Genomic DNA, 15232 nt, shown 5'->3' on the forward strand with positions numbered 1-15232 from the left:
CCGTGATGGGTAAATCATCTGTCTAGAATCTTAATTATGTTTATGCATATTGGCCTTAGTCCATGTGAAAGATTTCAATTGGCCGTTGTTAAAACAAATGTTCGTCATGCTTAGAGTTCTAGGATGCCTTAAAACCCAGGCAACGTTGATGAAGCAGTGGTGTAACTGGTGTTGTTATCTTGTTTCAGACAACAAATTCTGTCTTTTGTCACAGTTAGATGACTCCTTTTATTTGGTTTTCTTTTATTCTAAGTCACTTTGATAGAGTACGGGAGGAAGAAGGGTTTTTGATTACTTAATATATATTCTTAACGGGTTAACAGATTATCCGTTAAGAATTGAATAATCCGCCCCCAAACCGATAAGTCATTAATAAAAAAAAATCAATCTGTTTTCCGGCCGTTAAACCGTTAACCCGATATCAATAAGCCATTAAGCTTCGGTTTCTATTTTGTTCATTCAGATACTTTGGGTGCCATGCCTTAGATATATAACATTTTTCACACACGATAGTACTGTATACTTGAAATTTTTACCCGAACTTACTCCCTCTGCCTTACATAGATTCACCCCTGATTAAAATAGTGTCTCGTTTCTCTGCATGATCATTTGCCTTTATGGAAAACGATAGCAGCTAAAGGCTAAATTTAGACCATTCGCAAATTCAAGAGCAAACATGACCCTTTTTTCTCCTTTAATTTGCCTAAGATCTTTAATATCTCTGATTGATCCTATGAAATGTAAGTTTAATGCTTCAAACTCATTAATTAATTCGCAAAATCTCTTTTCCCTGAAAAAAAGAACTCTCTATGAGAGAGACTTAAATGATTCATAATTTTGTTTTTTTATTGCATTCCAGCTGAACAAGTTTCAAATGGACCCAATCTTGCAACCTATTAAATAAGAACTATAACATTTTTCTTTTTTGGAATTGTTACACAAATAGTCACCTAGATTTTATATTTACTTTTTCTAGCCGGTATATATAAATTATACATTATTTATATATAATTTTATATATACATATAATATATAAATTATATATCCGATGGTTATTTTTAATTTAAGAGATTATGCGTTTATTATACACGGTTAATATTTTTCTTTTTCTTAGCATGCAAGGGCAAAGCTTTGGTTGGGCCGAAAGATGGGTACATGAACTCTCTCGGCAGCTTTATATATCCTTGTATATGTAACTACATATTATTAGTGAGATCAGATGTTTGGCTACTAATTTTGTTTTCAATATAAATAATACTTGCACAACCTATAGAATAATCTATCTAATATTATTTTATACCAAATCCATAACGTAAAATAAGAACATTTAACTTAGTAACACAAATGTTCGAAATAAATTACCGTTCAAATTAATTTGGTCACCTCACCCTTAAATTAAGGCTCCTTACTTTAATTACATAAAATGATTTTGTTGATAGCTTTGGTTTTTATGACTTTTTTTCCTATAGAGAGACTGAATATCTTTTTTTATATCACAAAAAAGTTAATTTGAGAAATTACAAAAACTTCATTTTTCCGTTCACATTTAATTTACTATGCAGAAATTACAAAAAACTTTATTTATGACATCATTCATTGAGTAATAGCGTTAATATTGGAAACAGCTTGCACTGAACATAACTTTATTACAATGAGCTAACTATTCATAAAGAATATGCATATTACTCTATCATCCTGTGGTTATTATTCATGGTATTATGATTTCTATATAGCTTGCGTAAACCACGTGGAACCTTAGGTGTTTTTTGTTACTATATATAGTAAGAGTGCTCATAATTAGAGGAAGTGAAGTCGAACTTTTCCGCTTAGAGATATCTTAAATTGAATTTTTTCCTTCTTATACAATATTTGAAATTTATTTATCAAAATTATCCTAGTTTTGTATATTACCCACCCTAAACAAGAATTATTTACAAATTATATACAATCCATCATTAATATCTTAAATTAGGGGATTTGGTTACATTATTTTCCTTTTTTCTCTCCTCTCCTCTTTCCTCACTGCCACCTCTCTCTTCAATTTTTCTTTCTTTCTTCATCACTCTCTTTCACCGCCTTTTTCTCTCAATTAAGTAAGCCTAAAAGTTGTCTTCTATCAATCAACCTATTGAAGTAACCTCCAGGTCGTAGGAATTGAAGATTCGAACACTAATCTATCATAAAGTTTTGAATTCAAATTTGGGTTTTCAAAAATCATTATATGCTTGGATTGGGTATTGTTGCAAACAATTAAAAATATTATTTAGAGTTTATATCTCAATTTTGAGGGCGTTTGGTGAATATTAGACTTGGTTTTGGCTGAATTTCAGATAGAAACTCAAAGAAGGAGAAGAAGAAGAAAACATGACATACAATATACTTACGAAATTAGAGTAAAGTTATAGTATAATTGTATGTAAATTATATTCTGTTGTAGTTATATAATTTTTTTTATTTGAATATTGTATGAAAGTCGAAAAATAGTTGTATAATGTATGAATCGTCATATCCATGTCAACGAGTATATAAATTTTAAAAAAATCATACAAATATTATCAAATAAGATGTTTGCATTAAAAATATGTAAATTCCTAAAAATGATGAATATTGATCATGTGTAGCTCATTTAATAAATAAGAAAGTATGACTTATTGTGACTTTGGGTGTTCCGCCAATGATCGAAGTTATCCAATTATCCTTTTTTTTTTTAATCTTTCCCTCCTTCTTTCTCTCTATCTCCACTAAAATTTTAATTTTTTCGTTTTGATAGTTGAGTATTGTCTTAAAAAAATATACAAAACAATCAATGAAGAGAAAAATATTATTTGAGTAGATAATTAAAAGAGTTCAATGATAATATCGAATGTATTATAGTCGAGTTATGCCCCAAAAAATCATGTTATATTATTCAAATAAGAAAATAATTTATATAAGATAAAATATTGCTCTTAAAATCCTAAATATCAAGGCTTCCAACCTAAATCAAATAAGAAAAAATGCAGAAAGTAAAAAATTAAGGGAATTTTATAAAAATGTCCCAAATAAGTTTTAACTTACTAACATCCAGCCATTAATCATAGACTTACAAAAACTAACCAAGCACATATAAAAATTAAAATACAAATAAATAAGATTCTTTCTCTCCTAGAATCACATGCAAAAATCTCCTTTCATATTTTTAAGCATGATCAGCAACATTAGATGTAAAACGAAAAGAAAATTTCATGGATGAGGTAGCAAACAAGGTGATGAAACACAAAAAATATACATATACAAGATTACAACAATCTAAGCTAAAAGGGACCTGTTTCAATGAGTATGGTTGAAATTCATTGAAAACATATAGATGAGTCAATATACAAATTTTGATGAAGATTGGAGGTAATTTGGACTGATTTGGTATCACAATTCATTGTTAAATCGAGTTCAGAAAATTCTTCTGCGCCACATATATCACGCATGTATCACACACATAGGTATACATGGATATACATGTTGTAGACATGTCATTTTTGATCCTCCCCAAGATTTTTTGTGTTTTAGCATGTAAATGTTTAATTTAGGCCTAATATAGCTATTTCAACTATTTTTAACTTCTTTACTTTATTTTCGTCATAAAAATGGAAAATTACAAAAAAATATATTTTTAGCTTACGTATCTTTCATAAATTTAAATAAAAATATACAAAAATAATACTTATTTTTATCTTTATATAATTTTGAAAATACAAAAATATATATATAATAGTCTCATGTTAGCCTCTGGCATGGGGTAGTATTTTTATCTATGTAATAGTTTCATGTTAGCCTTTGGCATGGGGTAGTATTTTTATCTTATAATTTTAAGAGTTTTAGAACCCAATTCTTGGCCCAAGTTTTGTTAAATTTTTATCAGTTGGAGTTCATCTTCGTCGTTTTTTGTTTGGTTCAAGTTTTTCCGGTGAGCTTCGAGTCGTCGGAAGTTACTGTCCGAGTCTCCGTTCAGCTGCAAGTCGAGGTACTGTCGTTGTCGCCGATGAGTTTCCGTTTAACGGTCCCGGCTCCGGTCAGAGGTTCATCCTTGTTTGAATTTTGAAAGAAGCAGTCAAGTAATTGCAAAGGTTCATTTTATCTTATCTCAATACTTTCAGTTTCATTCCGCACTTAAACGCATGGTTTTGTTAAATGTTATGAGTTTGTCACTCTCTGTTGAACATGAGTATTTGATTTGTTGCTTTAAACTTTTAGTTCCTTCAACCTAATATAACCGATTCTTGGTGTTTGTCCGCAAAAATGCCAAGTGATGCACACTGTTTCGTTCTTGATATTTTATAGTAAACTTTCACGGATACCGCTGGGTAATTAATTTCGGTGGTCATTCTGCAGTTTGATTGTGATATGCCAATCAATATTTTGTGCTCTTTTGGGTCGTTACCAGTTCTGCTACATGACTAGCGGAGAGTCTCCAAATTGGAGGAAAACTTAGGATGAATCAAATTGTACAATGAATTTGTCTAAAGGAAATAAATAATTTATGCAGAGTGTATGTATGTTAGCTGAGACAAAATAGTGTCCTATTTTTATGTGTGAAATGCTTTCTTTATTTGGCTGATGTAATAATTAGCAAAATATCGTGATTATCAAATATCTTGCTATGAAATTTTTGGCATACTCTTAGTTAATCAAATTATTGTGATTGTGTGCACGTTCGCATGACATAATTACGATTCTAAAAACAAAATCGGAGTATGCTTTCGCGCAATTTCGGCCAAACTTTCTTAACAATAATAAAGCGTTATTAATTGTGGACACGTTCGCGTGACATGATTTTTGACGTGCCAAACAAATGGGTACACGTACGCGTGACCTGCTTCAAGATAATTTTTCTTAGTTTAAAAGCAGTAAAAGGCTAAAGCACATAGGTTTTAAAGTGAGTAATTATACAATTTTAATAAGCCAAGTATGATCAAAGCGACCGTGTTAGAACCACGGAACTCGGGAATGCCTAACACCTTCTCCCGAGTTAACAGAATTTCTTACCTGGATTTCTGGTTCGCGGACTATAATACAGAGTCATTTTTCCTCGATTCGGGATTCGAACTGGTGACTTGGGACGCCATAAAATCATCTCAAGTGGCGACTCTGATTTTTAATAAATAAACAATCCCGTTTCGATTGTCACTTAAATTAGAAAAAACTCCCTTATACCTTGAGGGGTGTGCAAAAAAGAGGTGTGACAGCTCTGGTGACTCTGCTGGGGATAAGAACCCAGAACTTCCGGTTCAGGGTTCAAGAATTCAAGCTTATTAATGCGATTTTTATTTGGCTTTATTGTTGATATTACTGTATTTTGTGGACTTAATGTGCTAATTGTCATTTACCGCTTTGATATTGTTTGAATTGTATATAACTGTCTTCTTATGCCACCTCTCTGAGTCTTCTGGAAATGGTGCACACCTTTGCGTGACCCGCTTTTTCTGTAGAAATTATACCAAATAGAACGAGGCTGGGCAAGCGATAAGGCCGGGTAGACTTCAGTGGTCTCGGTACGTCACCCCCTCTTCGGCCCTAGTTGTCCGCTCGGGTACCCCAAGTCTTGACCAAAACCCCAGGATTTAAACCTAGAAAAACATAGCTTCATGCCGGATCCCTAGTAGGAACGTTTGTTTGCATCATGTGCATTTGACTTAGGGGACTCAACACAGGGGTTGGGTCCGTCTAGGACAGGTGTGCCCAAAATAACAGACCATCCTGATGCATTCTATGTGCTATGTGAACATTTATTTGTTTCAGCTTGCATGTTGACCAGCTAAGGAAAGAAAAACAACAGAAAAAACAAGAGTGAGGTAGGATAGAGAATTCACCTGGTTCTGAAAATCCCAGTATTCGAAATGCCTCGAAACTCTGCCCAAATTGTTTGAACAAAAAAGAAAAGGAAAATGTATTTCAAAAAAAATGAAAGGGAGTCAATATCATGTTTTTCAATTATGTCAAAACGGGCGAACTACGCGGGTCTGATTCTCACCGGATGTGAGATACGTAGGCAAACCTCATCGGTTCTGACCCATAATTTTCAAAACAATCCAAAAATATTTTCCTTTACTTCCTATCTAAAAAGGTTTTTTTTAGACCCCAATTTTCAAAAAATCCAAAAAATAGTTTTTATTTCTTGCTTCTTTAGAAAGCCTTTCGTTTAGACCCTAATAGTTTTTTAAAAAAATATACAAAATATTTTCTTTTAATTTCTTCCAAAAAATCCAAAAATTATTTTCACTCTTCTTTCAAAATTGAAAAGAAAATTCAAAATTCAAAAATATTTTTTTTAGAAACATTTCTTTCATAAATTCAGAATAAAATTCCAAAAAAATATTTTCTTTCTTCTTTAGAAGTTTTTCTTTCGAAATTTCAAAAAAAAATCTTTTTTCTTTAGAAATCTTTCTTTGCAAAAAATCTGAAGAAAAATCAAAATCCAAAAATATTCCCTTTCTTCTTTATAAGTCTTTCTTTCGAAAAAATAAAATATAAAATTCAAAAAAGGTTAGTTTATTTACTTTATTCATGATCTTCCCGAACTACGCAAGATCTGATTCATGTTCCCACATGATACGTAGGCAACCCACATCAGGTTCGATCAACCATTGAAAAGAAAAATGAAAAACAAAATGAAAAACAAAATGAAAAACAAAATGAAAAATGTTGATAATAATAAGGACCAACTGAGTCCATTCTAATATATTTTTGTTTTGAATTGTGAAGAAAGTTGAGGTGGTCGGTTTGTGGTAAGCTGGAAACACAAGATCCAAGAAAAAATGATAACTGACATTGAAGCTGTTACAAGTGCTCAAGAGACTCGGGGTTAGAGGGTTCAACAAGAGTCTACTGTGTTTGAGAAAAATAGAATACTGAAACTGTAAATGGCCAAAATGTGTCAAGCATGGAGGTCAAGGAGAACCTCGTTATGAGTCACAATTTTCTACACAGCAAGAGCAATACCACTCTCCCGAGTACCACTCGTACTTGTTTGATCTTCCTGCAAACATTGAGAAGCCTGCCCGAAAGATGGTATAGGAAGAAATGACCCAAAGAGTGAAAAGCTTAGAACAACGGTTGAAAAACATGCAAGGGTTGGCAGGTCAAAAGAGTGTTGCCTTCAAAGATCTATGTATGTTCCCCGATGTCCACTTGCCGCCTGGTTTCAAGAATCCCAAATTTGAAAAGTATGATGGACATGGAGACCCCATAGACCGCCTGAAAAGGTATTGCAATCAACTGAGAGGTGCGGGAAGAAATGAAGAATTGTTGATGGCTTATTTTGGGGAAAGTCTTACGGGAGTAGCCTCCGAATGGTTTATGGATCAAGACATGTCTCGCTGGTATGTCTGGGATGACATGGCACATGCATTTGTCAAACAGTTCCAATACAACATCGACATTGCCCCAGACCACATTTCCCTTTCAAACCTGAAGAAGAAACCAAGTGAAAGTTTCAGGGAATATGCCATTAAATGGAGAGAGCAAGCAGCTTGAGTTAAGCCACCCACGGATGACCACGAGCTAATCACTGTCTTCCTTCAAGCGCAAGAGCCAGATTACTTTCAAAACATGATTTCCGCAGTTGGCAAATCCTTCTCGGAAGCAATCAAAGTGGGAGAAATGGTAGAGAATGGTCTTAAGACAAGCAGTTTTTAAAGCCGCAACTCAAGCTGTCCAGCTTGAATCTGATAATTTTAGCGACACAAATGAGAAGGTTGAAGAAATCATGATGACATCAGGGTCGAGAAGAGGTCCTAGGAGAACATCTCGAAGGTATTAGCAGCCTCCTCAAGTTTTCCATGACTCCCCTGAGCATTGCTATCCACCTCAGAACCCACGATACTCTGTCGCTCCATATCAGTATGTTGTCCAACCACCAAAACACCCCAGAAGGCGAGCACGAGCATCACAAAATCTTCACCAACTTCCACAAAATTTTCAGGTACCCTATAACCCACATCCAGGCCAGAGGTATAGAGGGGAACAAAAGTTGAAAGATAATTTTACACCAATAGGAGAGTCCTATGCAAGCTTGTTTGAGAAATTAAAGCATTATGACATGATTGCACATATTCCTCCAAATCATGTGGACCCACGTGCAAGAAGCTATGACCCCTCTAAAAGGTGTGAATATCATTCCAATGCCCAGGGGCACAATGTTGAAAGCTGTCGAGATTTGAAAAGAGAAATAGAAAGGATGATCCAGGAAAACCTGATTGTGATCCAAGACAGTGACGCCCAGAATATCGCACAGAATCCTTTACCTGTACATGATGATGCACACTTTGTGGGAATGATGCGTGGTGATAGGGAATATAAGAATCCTCTCGGGAATTTGCTAACCGAAGTTAATGATTTTGAAATTGGAGAAGGCTCTGCTGATTCTAATGAGCAAATTTGTGGCTAAATGTCAAGCTTAGCAATTGAAAAGTCATTCCCTCCTCACTAGGAAGGAATCTTAGTAGCTTGTTTTGATGTTTTTTCTATTATCTGGGTTATTTCAGGGTTGTGATCCAGATTTTATTTGTTTTATTGAGTCAAACCCTTCTATCCCTCCATTCTGTTTGTGTGAGTCTTGTCTTTCTGTTCTGTTGCTATTTTCATTAGCCGGGTTATTTAGGGTTGTAACTCGGATTCTAGGTTGTTTGTCTTGTTGTTTACTCAATGAAATACAGTTTGTCCTTTTGTGTCATTCCATGCTTAGTTCTTTTCCCACTAGTTTTAATGACATGACATGCATGCGGAATTTTTGGCCAGATCTTAGAAAATTGATTTAAGCTTGAATTGGACAACTGATAAAAAGACAGTTTCAGGGATAAAAAGGAGTTGGAATACTTTGGAATTAAGGTAGAGTAAAATTCACCTTCAAATCATTGTGAAGATCGGGCTTGAAGATGTTTAATCAATTGATGTTTGTTGGAAAGTTTGTCACTAAGGGATGGAAAAAATGTCTCGTGACCACGACACACCAAGAAGACAGACATGTTCTCCAATGTTGTGATCGCGAAAAGATACTATGTTTGACGTTCTTGAGGTTGGGGGGCCCTTTTTCTGCTACCCAAATACTTTATATCCTTTGCTACCCCTTTTGAGCCTGTGTTATTTTTCTTTGACTATCCTCTTTTGGAATCAAGTTTAGAGTCAAAAAAAAAAGAAAAAAGAAAAAAAAATCCGAAATTCTTAGAAAGTTCAGAGAAAAAAAAAGAATTGTCAAAGGTCCATGCCCTCAAAAATAGAAGCTGGGGCAAACAAAAAAAAGAAAGAAAAAAAAGGAAAAAGAAAACAAAAAGAGAAAAAAAGAAAAAAGAGAAACAGAAAAAAAGATGAAAACTAGTTTAGGTCAGATGTTTGAACTACGTTCGACCTGATTCCTTAAAAAAAGGATACGTAGGCAGCCTCACGGTTCGGTCCAACAAAATAAGAATTCAGAAGAAAAAGCAAAAAATTCAAAAACAAAAATCCAAAAATCCCCAACATCTAAAACTGGGGCAAGGATTTTATTTCATTTTTGAAATAGTCGATTCCAAGAGTTGTAAGTCTACAACCCCTCGTTCTGAGTTTATTTTGAGCCTTCACGCCGACCTTCTTTTCAACCCTATCTAGAAACCTTCCAAATAAAGACCCCCCAATATGCCTTCAAGAATGCCAAGAGAAGCATGCAATGAGCAACGGTTGTCACATGACGTAGAACACTGTCAAGTCGCCCACACAAGAAAGCAACAGAAAGAAAAAGAAAAGAAAAATGAGAGAGTCTTATTAGTGAAAAACCTCATGGGCACAGTAAGACAACGGCGAGCAGAGATGAATAAATGAGAGAGACTTGTTGGTGAAAACTCCTCGGGGCACAATTAGTCGAAAGTGAGTCGTGAAGCTGATGCAAAGGATTGGCATGGATAGGCTCGACTTCAAAGGTCATAAGAATAGTAAAAGGGAAGAGTGAATTAGTTTGATAGATCGACCACTAAGTCCAAAATGCATGTCATGACCATTAAGGCTAGTTAGTGAAAAAAAGGTGAAAAAGAAAAAGAAAAAGAAAAACTCTTCCTTCTGTCCTTCCGACAGGGGCATTTTTTGTTAATAATTGTTTCTTTACATCATTTTGTCCTTCACTCCGAGACGGTCCTTTTCAAAACAAGCAAGAAAAGATTTCAAAATCTGCTACCAGCTTTTTAGTTGTACAAAGTAAATTTGGCCAGCACACTCGGTTGTTACTGTCAACGAGCCTTGAGGATTCATACAAAGGTTCCCCCCAAAAAAGACTCTTGTCAGCCTACTTGACGCACGCAAAGATGATTGGTGATTCTCTTTGACAGACAAATTGCTCAAAAAGCAGAAAGTCATTCAAGATATCGGAAAAGGTCACCTAGGCAAAGATCTCCAGTTGTGATAAGGCTGATTGAGCCGCAAGTACAAATGATACTAGTTGTGAAACAATTAGGGTTGATGCAGAGCAAAAGTCTCTTGAAGTCGACTCAAGCTGATTGAGTAGAAGCCAAGCTGCCCAAGACTCAAGGCCACAAACCGACCGCCATTTTCAAAAAAAAATTCTTTGTATGAAACAGGAACGAAGCGGTGCAAGGAAAGTGATTCAAAAAGAAAAAAAAAAGGAAAAAAAAAAGAAAAAAAAAATGAAAATGAAAAGAAGAGAAGAGCCAACAAAGGGAAGTTTCTCAAATTTTTGTCTTTTTCTATCTTGCTCATGGGCATAAAATTTTGTCCTTCGGTCGTCACATTTTGCCTCCTAGGATAAAAAGTCCTAGTCTGATGAACTTTCTTCTAGGATCGAAATCTTAGTCTGATGAATCTTTCTCCTAAGATAGAAGACCTAGTTTGATGAATTTTCTCCTAGGATAAACGCCTTAGTCTGATGAATCTTTCTCCTAAGATAGAAGACCTAGTCTGATGAATTTTCTCCTAGGGTAAACGTCTTAGTCTGATGAACTTTCTCCTAGGATCGAAATCTTAGTCTGATGAATCTTTCTCCTAAGATAGAAAACCTAGTCTGATGAATTTTCTCCTAGGATAAATGTCTTAGTCTGATGAATCTTTCTCCTAGGATCAAAATCTTAGTTTGATGAATCTTTCTCCTAAGATAGAAGACCTAGTATGATGAATTTTCTCCTAGGATATACGTCTTAGTCTGATGAATCTTTCTCCTAAGATAGAAGACCTAGTCTGATGAAATTTTCTCCTAGGGTAAACATAATAGTCTAATGAACTTTCTCCTAGGATCGAAATCATAGTCTGATGAATCTTTCTCCTAAGATAGAAGACCTAGTCTGATGAATTTTCTCCTAGGATAAACGCTTTAGTCTGATGAATCTTTCTCCTAAGATAGAAGACCTAGTCTGATGAATCTTCTCCTAGGACAAACGTCTTAGTCTGATGAATCTTTCTCTTAAGATAGAAAACCTAGTCTGGCGAATTTTCTCCTAGGATATTTTGAAAAAAAAATAGAAAAAAATAGGAAGTTTGGATTTGGAAAATGGGTCAATTTTTTAGTTTTCTTAAGAATATCAATGTTTTGTTTTCCTGAAATCAGGGGGCCTGCCTGGAGAATAGGGCCAGTCTTTACTTTAGTCAAGATTAGTTTATAGTTTTCCTTATCTATTCTTTAGTTTACTCTCATCATTGCATCACTAGTACAAGTTGTTTACAATTTTGCTAACAACTCACAAATCTTCCTAGGGCAAACTGGGTCAGAAAAAATTTCTTTTGTTTTGTCTGTTTTGTTGTAATCAGGTGCCCACCTGGAGAACAAGGGAAGACAACTCAAGTTTCTAGGGAAAGCAGTGTTGAAGGAAGACAACTCGAGTTTCAAGGGAAAGTATTTTCGAAGGAAGACAGTTCAAGTTTCAGGGGAGAATGGTTCAAGGTGCAAGGGGAAATAGTGTCAAGTAACAAGAGAAGACAGGTCAAGTTCAGCAATCAGGCGCCCACCTGGAAAACAAGGGAAGACAGTTCAAGTTTCAAGGAAAAGCAGTTTCGAAGGAAGACAGTTCAAGTATCAAGGGAAAACAATTCAAGTTTCAAAGGAAGTTAGTTCAAGTTTAGGCAATCAGGCATCCACCTGGAAAAAAGGGAATCCGCTTCAGAATGCAATTCAAGTTAGCAACAAAAGAAGCTCGCAGTAAGAATGCGAGTCAACAGTCCAAGATGACCAACGGAAGTTAGTCACAATCCAGAAAAAGAAAGGTAAGAAGTTAATCCAAATACAGAAGTTGATGAAAGATGCGGGTTGCTCAAGACATAGTCGAGATCGCAAGCACTGCATGCCTAGTTTTGATCCGAAAAGCTGAAGAAGAACGAGCTAGCTCCTGCAACTAGCAAGCATCAAGGTTCAAATCCAAAGTCTGGATGAAGAACCATTCAAGAACCAAGATCAAGCTTCAGAAGACTTATAGATAGGAATCTTGTAACTCGTAGTTGACAGGCTTAGCTAGTCTTTTTCATGTTTTGATTTTGATGTAATAACGGGACCGCGGACCGGACCCTCGACGGCACATCGACCGGCTCTCCACCTCGGCATACTCTATCATCTCACTCACTTCTGAACTACATGTGGCCTGATTCCTTTATAGCCAAGGATATGTAGGCAGCTCAGAGACCAGGGCTCGGTCACAGTCTCAGTTCTCTTAGTTTTTGGTCCCTGTAAATAAGGGTCGGGTCAAAAAACCTGTGTAGTCGTTCTTTGTCTGAAAATACTTCGTCTTTCCAGTCAAAGAGGGGCAGCTGTAGATATGTGATTTTTGACTCTCCCCAAGATTTTTTGGGTTTTAGCATGTAAATATTTAATTTAGGCCTAATATAGCTATTTCAACTATTTTTAACTTCTTTACTTTATTTTCGTCATAAAAATGGAACATTACGAAAAAAATATATTTTTAGCTTACGTATCTTTCATAAATTTAAATAAAAATATACAAAAATAATACTTATTTTTATCTTTATATAATTTTGAAAATACAAAAATATATATATAATAGTCTCATGTTAGCCTCTGGCATGGATATATAAATAGTTTCATGTTAGCCTTTGACATGGGGTAGTATTTTTATCTTACTTTAAAATAAGTCAATTAAGGTGTTGGATCATAATTTTAAGAGTTTTAGAACCCAATTCTTGGCACAATTCGGATTAGTTCATATAGGGACTCTTCTAGACTCTTCTTTGGAATAAAAGACAAATAAAGAAGACCCTAATGACTTAACACAAAAGACCTACGGACTAATGGGCAAAATACACAAAGATACACCTAAACCTAGACTCTACCTATAAATTAATGCTTAAAAAATCTAAAGGGGGAGAAGAAAATCGGGGCGGAGCTTTTAAAGGACACCCCCCCCCCCCCCCCCCGTTAGTCATCTTCTTCAGCCGGTGAACACCCATCGAAGACCACTCATCTTCAGCTTCTTCTCCACCTGTTTCCCTTGTAATAAATGATCCCATCTCCACATAAAAACAGACCCTCTCTGCAACACAAAAGCAACGACAGAGAACTAAAGACCTCCCCCCATCGGCGAACCTGCCATCTCTGCTCCATTGACGCACACCCAGCCAAACCACCTTCAAAATACTACAGTTTCAGTCCAAAATCCAGCTAAAAAATAGCCGAAAATAAATTCAAAATCAGTTGGAGTTCATCTTCGTCGTTTTTTGTTTGGTTCAAGTTTTTCCGGTGAGCTTTGAGTCGTCGGAAGTTGTTGTCCGGGACTCCATTCAGCTACAAGTCGAGGTACTGTCGTTATCGCCGATGAGTTTTCGTTTAACGGTCCTGGCCCCGGTCAGAGGTCCATCCTTGTTTGAATTTTGAAAGAAGCAGTCAAGTAATTGCAAAGTTTCATTTTATCTTATCTCAATACTTTCAGTTTCATTCCGAACTTAAACGCATGGTTTGGTTAAATGTTATGAGTTTGTAACTCTCTGTTGAACATGAGTATTTGATTTGTTGCTTTAAACTTTTAGTTCCTTCAACCTAATATAACTGATTCTTGGTGTTTGTCCGCAAAAATGCCAAGTGATGCGCACTATTTCGTTCTTGATATTTTATAGTGAACTTTCACGGATACCGCTTGGTAATTTATTTCGGTGGTCATTCTGCAGTTTGATTGTGATATGCCAATCAATATTTTGTGCTCTTTTGGGTCGTTACCAGTTCTGGTTACATGACTAGCGGAGAGTCTCCAAATTGGAGGAAAACTTAGGATGAATCAAATTGTACAATGAATTTGTCTAAATAATAGATGAAGAGTGTATGTATGTTAGCTGAGACAGAATAATGTCCTATTTTCATGTGTGAAATGCATTCTTTATTTGGCTGATGTAATAATTAGCAAAATATCGTGATTATCAAATATCTTGCTATGAAATTTTTGGCATACTCTTAGTTAATCAAATTATTGTGATTGTGTGCACGTTCGCATGACATAATTACGATTCTAAAAACAAAATCGGAGTATGCATTCGCGCAATTTCGGCCAAACTTTCTTAACAATAATAAAGCGTTATTAGTTGTGGACACGTTCGCGTGACATGATTTTTGGCGTGCCAAACAAATGGGTACACGTACGCGTGACCCGTTTCAAGATAATTTTTCTTAGTTTAAAAGCGGTAAAAGGCTAAAGCACATAGGTTTTAAAGTGAGTAATTAGACAATTTTAATAAGCCAAGTATGATCAAAGCGACCGTGCTAGAACCACGGAACTCGGGAATGCCTAACACCTTCTCCCGAGTTAACAGAATTCCTTACCCGGATTTCTGGTTCGCGGACTGTAATACAGAGTCATTCTTTCCTCGATTCGAGATTCGAACTGGTGACTTGAGACGCCATAAAATTATCCCAAGTGGCGATTCTGATTTTTAATAAATAAACAATCCCGTTTCGATTGTCACTTAAATTGGAAAAAATTCCCTTATACCTTGAGGGTGTACAAAAAGGAGGTGTGACACATGTTATACACATTTGATATAAATATGATACATATATGTGATACACAAAGGATACACATATCGTTTTTTTTAATATTTCATCTTCTGCTTCGAATTTTCAATTCATACCACCTCAAAACTCCGCCAAATCATCCCAAAACTGATGTTCAAACTCCTTAAGATGTACTCAATCTATTCTATTAACAATCACTCAAAAGAAACCAAAAATTTGGTCTTTCTTTTTGCTACAAATAGCTAATTAGCTAATATTAGTAATATTTTATAAATTGGC

At 35.3% G+C, this 15232-nt stretch overlaps 1 long non-coding RNA gene across 1 annotated transcript; it reads left to right on the forward strand.

The window, feature by feature from the left end:
• The first annotated feature begins 3896 nt into the window (after window positions 1-3896).
• LOC142170708 (uncharacterized) lies at window positions 3897-12232 on the forward strand. The gene is made up of 2 exons (XR_012700099.1): window positions 3897-4100; window positions 11755-12232. It is a non-coding gene; the product is annotated as an uncharacterized LOC142170708 (long non-coding RNA).
• The last annotated feature ends 3000 nt before the right edge of the window (window positions 12233-15232 follow it).

This window comes from Nicotiana tabacum, chromosome 16 (genome assembly GCF_000715075.1).
Source record: "Nicotiana tabacum cultivar K326 chromosome 16, ASM71507v2, whole genome shotgun sequence".
NCBI lineage: Eukaryota > Viridiplantae > Streptophyta > Magnoliopsida > Solanales > Solanaceae > Nicotiana > Nicotiana tabacum.